Source organism: Apodemus sylvaticus, chromosome 6 (genome assembly GCF_947179515.1).
Source record: "Apodemus sylvaticus chromosome 6, mApoSyl1.1, whole genome shotgun sequence".
NCBI classification, from domain to species: Eukaryota; Metazoa; Chordata; class Mammalia; order Rodentia; family Muridae; genus Apodemus; species Apodemus sylvaticus.
Genome location: NC_067477.1, coordinates 35,297,656 through 35,313,551, shown reverse-complemented (window position 1 = coordinate 35,313,551; position 15,896 = coordinate 35,297,656). Strand labels below are relative to the sequence as shown.

Genomic DNA, 15,896 nt, shown 5'->3' with positions numbered 1-15,896 from the left:
GTAATGACAGCAGTGTGGAATGCCAGGGAAGGGAGGTTCTGACAAGGGCGTGTGTCAGAGCAGTTGCTGTGCTTGGTGATAGGAGGTTTCACATGGGGTGTGCAGTGACCTAGAGACACTTGTGCCTGTGCAGAAACTGACAGTCTCTGGGATATCTAGGGCAGCAACACCCCAAATGTAAAAAATAGGTCTTGAATCTGTAGCTTTGACACTGACAATATCAGAAGGGACAACCAAAGCTGTGGCGCCTGCTAGATCACACAAGCAGAATGGGGGGGGGGTATTTGCCTTATTATTTATTGTTTTATTGTATTTTAACTTTTTTGAGATAAGGTCTTGTTACGTAGCTCTGGTCAGTCGGCAGCAATCCTCCTGCCTCAGCCTCTTGAGTGCTATAACCGCTCCAGTACCTGAACAACGACTTGGAGGCTTATTGTTTACTAATAAATGCCTAGGCGTCATGCTGGACTTGCTGCCTGACTAGCTTGTAATTCCATTAACCCGTTTATACTAACTCATGGCTGCCACATGGCTGGTTGCCTCTCTTCAGTTTCATACATCCAACTCTCTCCAAGTTTGAGTGGCAAATCTTCCAGCCTATTTCCCAGAGTTCCCCTCTCTCAGGATGTCCCACCTTCTAACCCTGCCTCAGCTTATTGGCCATCAGATTTTTATTGACAGGTGATGCATTTACACAGTGCACAAGAGATTATCCCTATAGAGTGCTGGGATTACAAACATATGCCATTGTTCACTCCTGTCTGAAGATTTTGTTTTGATGGGTGTTTTTTGAGGGTTCCACAAAGCCCAGGGTGAAGTCTCACACTCACTAGGCATAGGATGCGTTTGGATTCCTGATCCTTCTGCCTCCATCCCCCCAAATGCCAAAATGTATAGGTGTATACTACCACAACCAACTGGAAATTTTAGTTTCTTTAGATTATATCTTGATAAGACTGATATACCCACATATACATATACATGCACATGCACATGCACATATAAATATACATTACAGCATGTATATATTCTCTATTGCCATGAATAAATCTTAAAAACGTTATAAAAGGAGACTGCAGAACAATACCATTAGTGACAATATAAGGTCAATAAATATATAAAAACAAGATCTTGTGATTAACAGAGATGAGCAAGCTACGGCGTCTATGGAGCATAGCCTGTGATGGTCTGTGAGGAGTGGAGCTGAGACTTCAGGGGAAAAATTTCTGGCTTATCAGGAACATTTTGTTACACACACACACACACACACACACACACACACACACACACAAGAGCATACGCACAAGATCCGAAGGGAAAATTATAGGATGTTAATATCTGTTAATTAGGTTGAGTTCATTCTTTTATCCTTTTAGTGTTTAAATTTACTTTTTTCCCATAGGAAAACCACCATCTCCTCCCTGGGAGGCGGGGTAGGGTCCTGAGGAGGTGACCACTGGGGCTGAAGGAAGAGCGAGTGGCAGGTGTAACCAGCGCAGGGAGCTAGGGAGAGGAAGTGTGGGTTGTCCCGAGCTGGGTGATGATGAAGTGCGGCTGTGGTGAATGTTTGCTGAGTGACTCTTTCCTCAGCGCCGTCCCATCTCCCCTGTGATATCAGCACTTCCGTATTTGGGCTGTGTGCGCAGGAAGCAGGGCACTGGGAGAAATGTCTTCTGTCATTCTGGGGACTTTTATTCATTTATTTTAAAGACTTATTTATATTGTTGTTGTTGTTGTTATGAGACAGGGTTCCTCTCTGTAGCCCAGGTTGTCGTGGAATTCACTCTATAGGCCAGGCTGGCCTTGAACCCACAGAGCTCTGACTGCCTCTGCCTCCCAAGCACTGGGATTAAAGGCATGAGCCACCACTGCCTGTTTATTTCTACTATTTTTAATCGTGTGTGTGTGTGTGTGTGTGTGTGTGTGTGTGTGTGTTGTGTGTGTGTGTAAGGGGGTATATATGCATGCATACCATGTCTGTGAAGTACAAAACTATCAGCTCCTTCTGGAATGAGAGTTATAGGCAGTTGTGAGCCCCTTGATGTAGGTGCTGGGAACCCAGCTCAGGTGCCAAGGGACAGCAGTACACACTGAGCAATCTCTCCATCCCTAATTTGATACCTCTTAAAGTCTAGCTAACCTAACAGGGGTTGACGGAGCAGTGAGGCAAACAGATGAAGTTCCTTACTAAAATAAGGAAATAGCCATTGGGAGAGAGAAAATAGAGTTCTCAGAGAACGCCGAGTTCAGCCACGCGCAGATTATCTGAAATCTAGCTGAAACAAGAGTTTTCTGGAAAAGTGTAAATAATCAGATTGACTCAGAAGCGCTGCAAACCCAAACAAACCAATAATTATAGAAGGAACCAAGTCCTCAAAAAAAACCCTAAAACAGCCAAGTTTAGACAGTGTCTGTTGAACCTTTAGGTAGTTTAAAACCACCAGTCATTCCAGATCTTAGAGAAGGAATGATTCCAGGCCATTCTGTGAGGCTAGTGCCACCCTGATAACAAAGACAGGACAGCTGGAGTGTGGCACACATTCATAATTCACAAATTAAATACCAGAACGAATGTTCATCTGTGAATATTGGTATAAAACGTATAAGCTAAATAATAGATTTAAAGTATTTTTATTTGCTTATTGATTACAATTCTATTAACATTTTTATTTATATGTTATGAGTGCTCTACCTGCATGTATGCCTGCAGGCCAGAAGAGGGCATCCAATCCCATTATGGATGGTTGTGAGCCACCATGCGGTTGCTGGGAGTTGAGCTCAGGACCTTTGGAAGAGCAGCCAGTACTCTTAACCGCTGAGCCATCCCTCCAGCCCCCTCTTGATTAATTTTTTAAGATTTGTCTTATTTTCTGTATCTGAGTGTTTTGCCTGTGTGTATGAGTGTGCACCATCTGCATACCCGGGTATCCATGGAGGGCGTGCCCGGAGCTTGAGTTACAGATGGTTGTGAACCACTATGTGGGTTCTGGAAACCAAACCCGGGCCCTGCACAAGAGCAACAAGTGCTCTTAATTGCAGAGCCATCACTCTAGCCCCTATTCTTGACCTTTGAGGCTAACTCACTACATAGCCCATGATGATCTTGAACGTCAGATCCTCAGATTCAGCGTCTACCGCCTGAATACTGGGATTATCAACATACACCACCATACCCGGCAAGGGCCTAAAGGGTATTTGATAAAAATAGTCATGTGTTTGATTTTAATGTGTGTGTGTGTGTGTGCATGAGAGTTTGTGCATGCGTTTGGGTGTACATCCCCAACATTGTTCTACACAGTTTACCCAAAACACTATGTAATCTGTGCTGGAGAATGCTTCACAAGTGCTTGGAAAGTGTGTATTCAGGAGCTGCTGGGTGGAATGAGGAGAGAGGAGAGAGGAGAGAGGAGGAAGAAAAGAGAGAGGAGAGAGGAGAGAGAGGGGAGAGGGAAGAGTGAGAAAGGGAGAGAGGGAGGGGAGAGAGACAAAGAGATATCTGTCCTTGTGGCAATGAAGAGTTCTGAACTGAGAAGCGATGGCTTTTTAACTAATATTGCCAAAGCTGAAGAGTTTAACAGGGGATAGGAATGAGCTAGATACAAATGGTGTGCCTAAAAGAGTTACCATATTAATGAGGATATTCAAATATCCTAGTTAAAATAATTGATAGATAGCATGTTGAAAAATGTTCTTTAAAAGGTCACTATGCACCTAGTGTGGTAGCACACACCTTTTTTTTTCTTGGATTTGGTTTTTTCGAGACAGGGTTTCTCTGTATAGCCCTGGCTGTCCTGGAACTCACTCTGTAGACCAGGCTGGCCTCGAACTCAGAAATCCGCCTGCTTCTGCCTCCCAGAGTGCTGGGATTACAGGCATGCGCCACCACTGCCCGGTTGTAGTACACACCTTTAAACCTAGTGCCCGGGAAGCAGAGGCAGGTAGATCTCTGCAAGTTCCAGGCCAGACTGGTCTACAAAGTTAGCCATGCTGTTAAAGATGCAGAGAAGGCAGCTACTGCATTGTTGCTGGGACAAGCAAGCTGCTTCATTATTGCAGCACAGCTTGGCCATATATATTAGAAGTTCAGAGCCGCATCACCCTCATCCTAGGGTTTTCTACAGTTAACTCCAGAAATGCTTACTGCAGCTTCCTGAATAAAAAACAGGGAAACGGGAAACAAACCACGCATGGATGAATGCATCGTCTGTAATCTTAGTGCTGGAGGGGTTGGAATAGGAAGATGGCCAGTTTCAGGTCAGCCTAGTCTCCACAGGGAGTCCAAGCTCAGGCAGTCACAGAAAGGGGTGAGAGGACAGCCTAAGCCTCCAGCAAAGGTTGGAATCATGGTGTGCAGGGTAGGGCTTGGTTCGGTGGAGCACTACTGACATCTGCAGATGTTGGATGCAGAGATGGGCGACGTGTATTAATGAACAAAGCAAAGAGCAGCAGGGTCCTGAGGACACTGGGCTGAGCACACATTCAGCCATGTTTGGGGAAAACGCAGAGAAAGCTACAGCAGGAGCATTAACTATCTTTATGTCCAGAAATGCAACAGAGCACTGGGAAGGCAGGGGCAGCGTGCCCAATCCTATTTCCATTGTGTAATTACCTTGAGTAAGCCTTTTCCATGGCCTGCTGCTTTCAGAATCTAAAAGGAGCATTTTAGAAGAAAACTTGCAAAGGGAGAAAACTATTTAAGATGCCTCACTCCAAGCTTCCTTCTTTTCCCTTTTTGCCAGTGCTAGGGGATCAGACCCAGGACCTGTGCATGCTGGGCAAGTGCTCTGTCACCAAATGACATCAATTTGAATTTCCATTTTAAGTTCCCTTTTTTGTGGGTTCTTCTCTAATTTAATTGGAAATGTCAGATCTTGAAGGGTCCATGAGAGATTATCCTTCCTTTCATTTTGTCCAAGAGGAAAATAAAACCTAGAGATGTGTCGCACAAGCTGCCCCGGAGCTGCTGCTCGCTTCCGCAGACTTTGGGCTCCCCTGAAGTTGCCCTTAAGAAAGAAACTGAGGATTCTGGGTGAGCAACACAAGCCTCATCCGTGGACTTGTCTGGCTTCTCGCAGAGAATGCATTAAGTATTACTTCCCATACCTCTTTTATAAAGACGTGGATGTGCAGATCCCTGCACACCTTCACAGACATTTGTTCTTAGTGGGTCAGGCGAGGGCCCTTCAACAGGTGTTTCAGTAAGGTCTCCTCGGATGACTCCAAAGGAAGATGACTGTGGCCCTGTGTGACCTCCCCTCTTCTGAGCTCTGCTGGCTCTAACTACATCCAGGCTGAAGTTCTCATCGCAATGAGGGAAAACAAGGCAATTTAACTCACTAGGAGACAAGTGTCAAACCCACAATGGCCTGAAATTCCAGTATACTGTCCCATCTCTGTCCTCCTTGTCACGGATCTCTGCTCAGCTGCGAGAGCTCACTCAGGCCATGTCTTGAGGACTCTTTGGCCTCCAAGGTGCCCTTCACCCTGCCAGAGCTCCCCAGGCTGGCCCAATGCGAAGATGCTGACAAGCACATTAGACCTAGGAGGGGCCTGGCCAGCTTGGGCTTGGGGAGGAGCTGTTTACAGAGGACTGGGATCCCTGCCTGCCTATCCTGAGAGTGTTCTATTGTCCCTATGCCACAGAGCTTTGAAGGAGCCACTTTAGTCGTCAAGAACTGGTGGGAGACTGTAGGGCCACTTGGAAGCATCTCTTCCCAGAGACTGGTCGAGAATTGGAAGCCCCCGGGGGCATAGCCTTTCAGCCTGAACTCTCACCAATACCTGCTGCCCCAGGTAGGTTCCCTGTCACCATCTCTCAACTCCAGCACTAGCCTCCTCCCCACTCCAGCCTTGGGAAGTGTGGCCAGATGGTTATCCCATAGCCTGGGGTGAGTTAGTCAGCAGCTGAGGCCCTTACCCGCAGCCTGATTGGAGGGATCAGCAGGGACCTGAACCCTCTGCACAGGACAGAGGGTGGCTCAGGCCCCTGAGGTTTGAGGAAAACTTGAGAGCTGAGGGAGGGTAGCTTGTGTTCCCGTCACCGGTAACGCTGCAGGCTGAGCTCCTAGCTGGGACCTCCGCACCGAGGGTCTTGCCCAGCTGCTCTGGTGTGGGAAGCAGGCTCAGGACAGGGACAGACAATGGTGTGAGCACTCTCTAACTCAGGGACCCTTTTTCCCTGGAAAGGATTACGACAGATAGTATCTTCAGACTTTGGAGACTTGGAAGAATCTTATTGAACTAAGCTAATCTAACTCAATGCCCCTTTAGTTATTTTTTTAAAGATTTATTTATTATTATATCTTAGTACACTGTAGCTGTCTTCAGACACACCAGAAGAGGGTGTCAGATCTCTTTATGGATGGTTGTGAGCCACCATGTGGTTTCTGGGATTTAAACTCAGGACCTTCAGAAGAGCGGTCAGTGCTCTTAACTACTGAGCCATCTCTCCAGCCCCTGCCCCTTTAGTTCTTGAGCATTGGTTAGTATCAATAGAGAATCTAGATGTTGGTGTTGAATATCTCAGAGGAATCGAGAATAATCCCATCAACACTGCATAGGAAGCTTTCTGTTTTGGCTGCCTCCTTCCTGCTGGCTTCAGCCCAGCCTCTTCCCTGGGTCACCCTTCCTCTCCTCTACCGGACTTGGCCACCCCAAGCAACTCACACTCCTTTGTCCAACATTTGAAGGTAGAATGTGTTAAAAGTCAGGTGAGTACCTAGAAGACTCTTTTCTTCCTCATTTCAGAAGTAAAAACCCTACTGGTTGAATCTTGGAGAAGGGACGGTGCAGCCCTGGAGGCTGAGCAGGGAAGCTGTGATTTGGTAAGAGCCCTCCCTCCCTCCGAGAGCGTCTAAGGCCTCTCCATCATGGAGAAATCGTTGTCCTATGTGGCAAGAGTTGCAATTGTTGTTATCCATTAAGGTCAACTTAGATCTAGTTCTTTCTCTGTGCAAAGTGCTAGGGTTTTTGTTGTTGTTTTGGTTTGGTTTGGTTTTTTTGCCCCTGTGACTTCCTTTTCCCAGGAGATCTCTCCAGGGCAGCACTTCTGTCCCCTTCAGTTCTCACTGTCCAACCCTGCTTTCTCCCGTCTAGGTGGTTGTGGAGAGCAGCTGTGGACATTGTTGAAAGCTGCCAGCCTTACCATCCCTGTCCATCTCGAGTTCTACCCATAAAATGGAGGAAATAGTAGAACCCTAAGGTCACCTAGGATTAAATAGGCTAATATCCGTAAAATGCTTGAAATAGCACCTAGCATTCAGTAAGTGGGCATCACCTTAGCTCTGCTCATCACAAAAGCCTGTTTTCTCTCAGCCACCATCTTACCCATCCTGGCTCCCTGAAGGTAACCTGCTTAATAATGATACCCTAACCTGGCCTTTAAGGGTCTTGAAAATAGAAACTGGATATATCTTATTTATGTTATTCACTTGTAAGGAAACAATATCTATTGAGACAGGATTTTCACCCGCAAGGAGGTGTACTAATACTCAAGGAGTTGGGGTGTAGCCACCTGAAGCTCCCCACCCCAGACTGAAGGTTTAATTCAAGTTCTGCCATAGTCTGGATATGGGCAAGGCTGGATATGGACTGCAGGGTCCACTGGATAAGTGTGGCTCTGGTTTCACCTATGTCCATGAGATCGCAAGTACAGTAGTCCTTTCTAGACTCCAGCTCTGTCCACATCAGAGTGAGGAGAGATCAGATGGCCACTGCCCAAAGCAGATAGGGATTGCAACACTCTTTCAAGTTCAGGCCAGGCAGCAGACATGAAGTCATTGTCCTTGGCTCCCTTAGCTCTGGGCTGCTGGAGGTTGGCACAAAGGACCCAGGATCAGCACCGTGGACAGAGCACGCTATGCTTTTTTTTAACCCTGTGTCTCCATGAAAGGGAGACTGCACACCAAGAAGAGACTGGTGCTTGGTGGAGTAGGGAAGGCCTGCATTTAAAACCAAGTTCTTTTTCAAGTGTAGAGGTGTTGGTTGGCCACGACCATGAGCTTCTCTGAGTCTATTTGTCAACCTGTAAAACGGAGAGTGTTTTTCCCTACAGAAGGTAGAGGCCTCTACAGTGGGGGAGTCAGCCAGCACCCTTGCATGGGGCCAGCGTCATTTCAAAGCTGTTCTTCTCAGCACCGAGTCCTGCAGCCTGCTCACGTTCCCTAGGTGCAATGTGCCTTGTAGGCTATGGGCTCCGCTCCAAGTTGACAGATGACGGTGGTGATCAGACGGGGGCGAAGGAGGATCAGTCCAAAGCTTCCAAGATTCCTGGCAGGGTGAGAGGCAAGGAGGGAAATGACACAGTTCTGTCTGATTCTCTCTGAGATTTTTCCACCAGGAGGCTCAGGCACTGCGAAGCCTCAGGAAGCGAGGGTGTGGTGCCAGAAAAGGAGCGAACCACGCTGTGTTGGTTCCCACAGGGCAGGCTTTCCTTTAACCAGCTCAACAGCAGGGTCTTGTGCTTGTTCGAGGCTGGGCACTGAGATCAGAAACACATAAGCTAGACACAATCCTGCCCTCCTAGGTCTCAGTTCTACTGCTGGGGAAGGGCCGGGCATAAGCAGCTTACATTCTTGATTTTTCTATTATTTAGTCTTACCCATTGAGAGACAGAGTCTCACTCAAATAGCCCAGGCTAGCCTCAAAATTGTCAATGCTCCTGCCTCAGCTTCTCAAGTGCTGGAATTATGGGATATAAATTCTAGATATGAAGTATGTTAGGAAGAGAAAAATTTAATATGAAAACAAACAAAAAACAGGCAGACAGTGGAAGGGGGTCTCAAGAATGCTTCAGAGCTGTGTCATTAAATAGTGCCTCAGGGGGCTGGAGAGATCCTTAGTCAAGAGCACAAGCTGCTCTTCCAGGGGACCCGAGTATGTAACCCAGCTCCAGGGGATCTGGTGCCTCTGGAGTCCACAGACACCTGTACACATAAGCATACAATCACATGTGGGCAGACACACCTATATGTAATTTAAAAAATATCCAAATTAAAAATTTTTAATATAACAAATAATTTAAAAAATAGGGTTACCAGGGCAGATCTTAACAAAACTGTGATTACTGGGATCCAGACTGCTTCCCTTGGGAGTCCCAGGTGGGTCTCAGGACTCAAAATCAAGGCCTGGGGACAGGATCAAGACCTAGAAACCCAGCCCCAGACAGTATCACACCTTTTCTCCACTGTTTCTGTGGCTCCCTACTACCTACACCATAAAGCACGGGTCAAGCAGGCTGTCTTAGGACCTGTGGTCGTCCAGTTTGCCTGTAGTTCAGCAGACCCTTTCTCTGGGCCTCTGTAGCCAAGACAGTCATTTTCAAACATCTCCCTCTCCACCTCCCTCTCTACTGTTTTCTATCATGATAGACAATTTTTTTTCATGTTTACAAATGACACCTCCAGAAGCCCTCCCTGCCTGCCCCTATGGCCTGGGGATCCCTACAGTCCCCAAGGCCATAGCTTCAGCATAGACTTAGCTTTGTCCTGCCTTTGGCCTGGAATTACTGTCTGATCTGCCACCTGGTACATGCTGAGACCTTGGCCCTGCCTCCTCCACCTCCAGCAGGTGTTGGCTCGGTAAACCCTGGGCTGAACTGTGTGTATGCTTACAAGCCTCCTTAACAGGAGGACAAACAGGGTGAGCCTTTGATCCACTTGGACATCAAAAGGCAGAAGAGAAATGTGAACAGACCAAAAAAAAAAAGGATGGGGAGGGAACATGGAGGAGAGGAGGAAATCACTCTCTTCTCCTCAGATCGTCATAGGCAGAAGGATGGGTCTCTCCAGAAATAGCTACTACTTCCTTCAGCAATCCAGGCTAGTATTTCTTTGAGTTTAATTAGAATGCCTCTAGCTTTAGGCAGAGTGTATTTTCTCTGGTTCCATCTTTGGGTTGGAGTAGTTTTTCTGAACCTCAAGCGGAGGAAGAACAAAGCCAGGTGAGGCGGGCAGGCATCTAGCTCTGGCTGATGTCAGTGACCCCTCCCCCCTCTGCAGAGTCATACAGGTACGGGAGGACTGAGGTGTGGGATGTGACCACAGTCCCTGTAGTCCCTTCCCTCCAGGGCTGAGCTCTATCACTAGGTCTGTGGATGAGAGTCCTCAGTACTTCTTCACATGTGAGTCTCGGAACCCTCATGAGTTCCTGACTCTGAGGTTCCATGGGCCCTGTGAGGCCATATAAACTAGATCAGCATCGTCAACCATCTGGCCTCCACCACCCATCACTGAAGCAGCTTGCTTTGAGCAGGCAGCTGCTCGCGGAACACCCCCGAGGCAGTCAGCATGGCTTCCGGCCTATTTAGACAGATGGAGCCCGTGCCCAGGGACGGGCTTCACCCTGGCCTTCCTCTCATCTAAGGTTGGCATATTTCCATCTAAGGGACCTGAGCTCCCCAGGCAGCCTGAACACAATCTGGACCCACAACTGCCTTCCTCTCCTGCCTCCCCCTCTGCTCTTGGGCATTCAGTGGTCTGCTCTGGGAATGTCATGCCGTGGTTGGAGGCCTTTATGCTAAGGACATGTGGCTGTCCTATTGACTCAGAGCTCACTGGTGGCAGGGATCCTGTCTTGAATTGTTGGGGGTGGTTTAAAATGCCTGTGCTTGTAGAATCTGAGCAGAGTGTCTGGCAGCTAGCAAGCTGTCCACTCACAGGAGACAGACTATCTAGATTTTAGGAGCCACCTTTGGCCAGCCTCGCCTTTGTGTTTCCTTTCTGGGAGAATCAGATGTTACCCTCTCTGATCCCTATACCTTGCAGATCCTTTACTCCATACCTTTTTAGGGAACTTCAAGCCTGAGCTCCTTAAGCTCAGGAGCCAAGTCCGGGCCTCAATAGGCGATTCTATGATTGGCAGCTGTGCAGTTGAGAGACACACAATGGCTTTGAAAACCAGGCCAGCTCCGCAGGCTCTCTGCTCCACTGTCTAGGCTCAGCTTTAGGGTTCCCACCTCTTTCTATGGACTTTGCCTCCATGGGGCAAACTTTCAAGCATGGCCCAGTGGTACTGGCACCATTCAGGGACTTGTTGGAGACGCCGACTCCCAAACCTGCCATTCCAGAACCTGTAGTGACTCGATGACAATTGAATAATGATTCATTAGCTGAGCGGTGGTGGTGCACGCCTGTAACCCCAGTACTCTGGGAGGCAGAGGCAGGAGAATTTCTGAGTTCGAGGCCAGCCTGATCTACAGAGTGAGTTCTAGGACAGCCAGGGCTATAGAGAGAAACCCTGTCTCGAAAAAGCCAACCCCCCCCCCAAATAATAATGATTCATTAATACTTCAAACAATATTCAGTGACAAGGACAAAACTGACCACTGAGCCCCTTGTGCTGCTTCTAAGACTGCCTACATCTCCTCCCTGAAGGCAAATTCTGCCAGCAGTTTCTTATGCATGCTTCAAGAGAAAAGTGGGCCCCACCCAGGTAGGCACATACCGGGCACAGCATTTTCTGTGCACTGTCTATACTGTGCTTTGCCCTCTAGACCATACAGTGGCTACTCTCAAGCCTGAAAGCTTACTTTTGGGGTTCAGACTCCCTTCACCCCCCCATATGTGACTGGTCTTTGCACCTCAATTCCTAGATCCATGTGGCACAGATCAGATGTTTGGTAAGGCAAGATCTATGTGGATATGACTGAGTTGTAAACAGCTGGTTGAGTGTGGGTGAGACCAGGGTTCAGCCTTTGGCTGTAGAACACTGAATGATCAGAGCTCATCTTGGCTACAGAAGGAGGTAGAGTGGGGGCGTCACCAACAGCTTCTACCTGACTGCTTACCTGGTTGCTGTGGGTACCTGTGTGCAGCCTTTATCCTTCTGCAGCAAGGACTGAGTCTAGGACGGGGGGGGGGGGGCGCTATCTCACTGCAGGTTTGTGATTCCCTCCCATCCCCACCCTCCCACCCCGCTGCCCGCCTCTGGACTCTTGCTGAAGAGTTAATGAGGTAGAGGCTGAGGAGAGAACTCCACCCCGGAGTCTTTACCCCCCTGTTGATGAGGAATTGAGCAGCTGCCCAGTCTTGCTGGCTGAAAGTGTAGTCCAGACCTGTTGCCATGGAGATGAGAATTACAGGGATAACTCAGGGTCGTGCTGGAGGCTCAGCTTCACCCAGTTGTGACTGCATTTCCTCTCCCGCCCGCAGATGGGAGGTGTGCTGGAATTCTCTCTCTCTAAATCAAGACAGAAACCTCTAAGAACAGGTTCTAGCCAACCCGCAGGGGACAGGGACAGGCAGGAGCTACCTAGACTGAGATAGGAAGCTTATGGCAAACAGGCCAGCAGATGTGAGAGAAGCATCTTAGAGGACAGTGGTTTTTTGATTTTTTGTTTTTGTTTTTTTGGTTTTTCGAGACAGGGTTTCTCTGTGTAGCCCTGGCTGTCCTGGAACTCACTCTGTAGACCAGGCTGGCCTCAAACTCAGAAATCCACCTGCCTCTGCCTTCCAAGTGCTGGGATTAAAGGCGTGTGCCACCACCGCCCAGCTTTTTTGGGGGGTTGTTTTTGGGTTTTTTTTTTTTTGTTTGTTTGTTTTTTTTTAACATCCCTTCCAGGCCATATGTTCTGGGCTTGACATCACAAGGCCAAACAAGTCCCTCTGCCCTGCTTCCTGACTATCTCATCTCCAACAAATATTAGCAAAGCGTCCAGCCAGGGCTCAGACTGTGTCATAAGGGATCGACTGTTCCCTGGAGTAGCCAGTCCTGTGCAAGGTCAGCTTGTAAGTGACCATGCAGTACACTAGCTCCCCACATGGCAAATCACGCATCACTGAGTGGGCTGGACAGTGTGTGAGCTGTTCACTTGGTCCCCTTAGTCCCACAGGTACACAGTGGGGGAGGTGAACTTAATACATCCATTTTGTAAATAAGGAAACTGAGGTACACTTAAGACATCTACTCCAAGTCATGGGGCTAATAGGTAGCAGAGGCTAGGGTCAGACCCAAGGAAGCCAGCTCTAGGGACCCACAATTACACGCTGCCCTGTGTCTGCCTCCCAAGGTGCCATGGGGTAGGGGCACAGGCATGGGGTGTCATATTGAACTGAGGTTAGTGGCAAAATGAGTTAGTGCCGGTATGGGGAACATCTGGGCAGAGAGACTAGGATATGCCAAGGCCCTGAGGCTGGTAGAGAGGATGCGAGAGACAATGGATGAAAACAAGTGATCCAGTAAATCAGGCAGAGCCATCTATAGCAGCCAGAGTAGGGGAAGCAAGTCCTTCTACAGGACTCCCTCACTGCCTTATTTAGGAAAAACTCCCAAACACTCCAGATTGGACTCGGTGGCCCTCGTCTGAGAGCTATGTACACACGGCAGACAGCTAGCTCCTTTTAGCAAGATCTGTCTCAAGCCTCTCCTGGAGTGAGCTTGGTGAGAGAAAGAACATGACATATTCTTCTTAGCACTTCATGGGGGAGAACTCAGGATAGAGTGTCGCTGTAGGAATAGAGGAGGGGGGGCTGGGGGCGGGCCTCCAGGAGGGCAGCCTGGGAGCGCAGAGCTGATCTAATTTCCAACAGGGCCAGGGCGTTCTCAATGGGGATGGAGAGCCCGGAGGCCAGAGAACAATCAGTAAGAGCAGAGGGCCATCAGGCTAAGAGGGGATCCTTGTGGAAAGCAGAGATGGTGGCTGGACCAGACTTGATCTTCCTGAGTGGACACTTCCTAAAGCCACCAGGGCCTGCACAGAGACGCGTTCCCCATTGACAAGTTACAGTTAGAGCTGGCGGAGTTAGAGGGCCTGAGGCACAGCAAAGAGTTTGATGAAGGAAAGTCAGCAGTGTTTGTGCCTAGAAAACCCAAGGCTTCGCTTCAAAATACTGTAGACAACAGGGCGTGCTCATTAGCTTGGGTTTGTTTTTCTTTAAACCAGAAAAGATTTAGAGATCACTGAAAGAGTGTGCTGTAATTTTAAGGGTTTGCTGTTGTTCCTTGTTCCTTAAAAAGACAAAAATCAGGACCCTCTATTTTAGAGCATCGCTACATCCTACTGTTCCTTTGTTTTGTTTTGTTTTGTTTTGTTTATGTTTTGGTTTGGGGGTTTTTTCTTTCTTTCTTTTTCGTCTTTTTGAGACAGGGTTTCTTTGTGTAGCCCTGCCTGTCCTGGAACATGCTCTGTAGATCAGGCTGGCCTTGAACTCAGAGATCTACCTGCTTTTGTCTCCCAAGTGCTGAGATTAAAGGCGTGTGCCAGCATGACCAGCAAGCATCCGACTCCTCTCCCTCTTCCCCTCCCTCTCCCTCCCTGTCTCTCTTTCTCTCTCACCTTCTCTCTTTCTCTCTCTCACCTTCTTCCTCTTCCTCCCTCTCCCTCCCTCCTTCTCTCTCCATACACACACACACACACACACACACACACACACCACACACACCACACACCACACACCCACCACACACACACACACACACACACACACAAGCAGACATTATATGAACACAAGCAGACACAAGCAGGCTGTCACCCACGCTGCTGTCCAGCCTGTGGAGAGCTGGTGTCTGTGATAACCCCAGTGCTTCACCTCCTGCCCTGTCCAGCTTGGACATGGCCGTGATGGCTCTCTGTGACAGAAAGCCTTTGGCCCCTGGTTGGACTGACAAGAGTCTGAGGACAAAAGAAAGAACCTTTCCACCAGGGAGAGGCACCCCTGTAGGGCCCCAGAGTGAGGTGGATGGAAAGTCAGCTCCCATAACTTCCAGCCTTGACTTGAGTGGCCACTGCATCCCTCTCTCTGCCTTGTTTTCCCTCCAGCTTTGTAACTGTGGGCTAGTACCTAGCCTCAGTTTATCTCCCTGTAGAATGGAGCACTGACTCTTGCTGCTTAGGTTGTAGCTCTTAGGCTGCTTGTGAGGAGGAGGGAATGGTGGCTAGAGGAAAGCTCACACCTGCGATGTCACACAAGTCCCTGCCCTCTCCTTCCCTCTCTCCATTTGAAGCCACGCCCACTCAAGCCTGGAGTTGGATTCCCTCATAGCTTTCCCTTTCCCCACTAACTTCTGTCTTGAGCCTGGGGTTTTTTCAGCGTCGTTTTGTCTCCAGTATGGCTCCATAGCTGCATGATTCAGAGCCCCACCCCCACCTTGAGTCCTTCCCCTGGGGCTCATTTCCCATTCCCTGCCATTAGCTCCCTGACCTCGCCAGTCTCTTGGGCTCTTCCGGCTCAAGATTCCTCTTTTCAAGATGACAGAACAGAATCTAGCTGGCCTTTGTGCGAGACATAAAAACATTCCTAAGAATGTTCAGTATTTTTAATGTGTATGCGTAATAAACCCAATCAGGGATTTAATACTAAGCACTCCATGCTTCCCAAATGACTGGGATGGAAGGCTGGGTGCGCTGAAGAGCAGAACTGAGGCATCAGCAAAGCACATGTATAGTCTATCGGGAGGGTTGTCCCTGAGGCCCTGGGCGCCCCGTCTGCTCTCTGGCAACCCAGGATCATGAAGCCTCTTTGAGGTGCTTGCCTTTCTCTGCGCCCCCACTGTTCCCAGGAGGCAAAGCCTGGCATTGAATCTGTTGCAAAGTGTCTCCCCCTCTTCACCAAGGAACACAACCCAGCCTCAGGGACTCTTCGGGGGTGTCCCTCCATATGTAATGCACACAAAAACTGGCTTATTGGTGAGGTCAGGGGGTCTCTGTGTTCTCCAGACGCCTCCCCAGCTGATTCAGAGCCTAGTCAGCTCCACAAGACTGAGAGGCCACCAAGGATCCTGAATGGGGTGCCAGAAGGCCCAGGCTCTCTCCTCAAAGCCACCTGCTCGCAGGCTTGGGTAAGCGTCTGAGCCTTCAGGAGATTCAGCTCCACCACATTGTACACTGTACACACCGCCCTTGGTCATAAGGCCTCGGGAGATGAAGGACAGTTTGGAGCAAGGACAGGCTCAGGGGGAGA

At 48.8% G+C, this 15,896-nt stretch overlaps 1 protein-coding gene across 5 annotated transcripts in view; it reads left to right on the top strand.

The window, feature by feature from the left end:
* Tmem63c (transmembrane protein 63C) overlaps positions 1-15,896 on the top strand; it is a 66,722-nt gene that overhangs the window by 5,742 nt on the left and 45,084 nt on the right. For 2 of the 5 annotated variants that reach the window (XM_052185337.1, XM_052185341.1), the window contains exons 2-3: positions 5,644-5,793; positions 6,748-6,824. The exons of 2 other annotated variants lie outside the window; for them this stretch is intronic. The gene's annotated coding sequence lies outside the window, so the exon portion shown is untranslated. The remainder of the gene's footprint in view (positions 1-5,643; positions 5,794-6,747; positions 6,825-15,896) is intronic. One more of the 5 variants, XM_052185338.1, reaches the window with a different exon arrangement.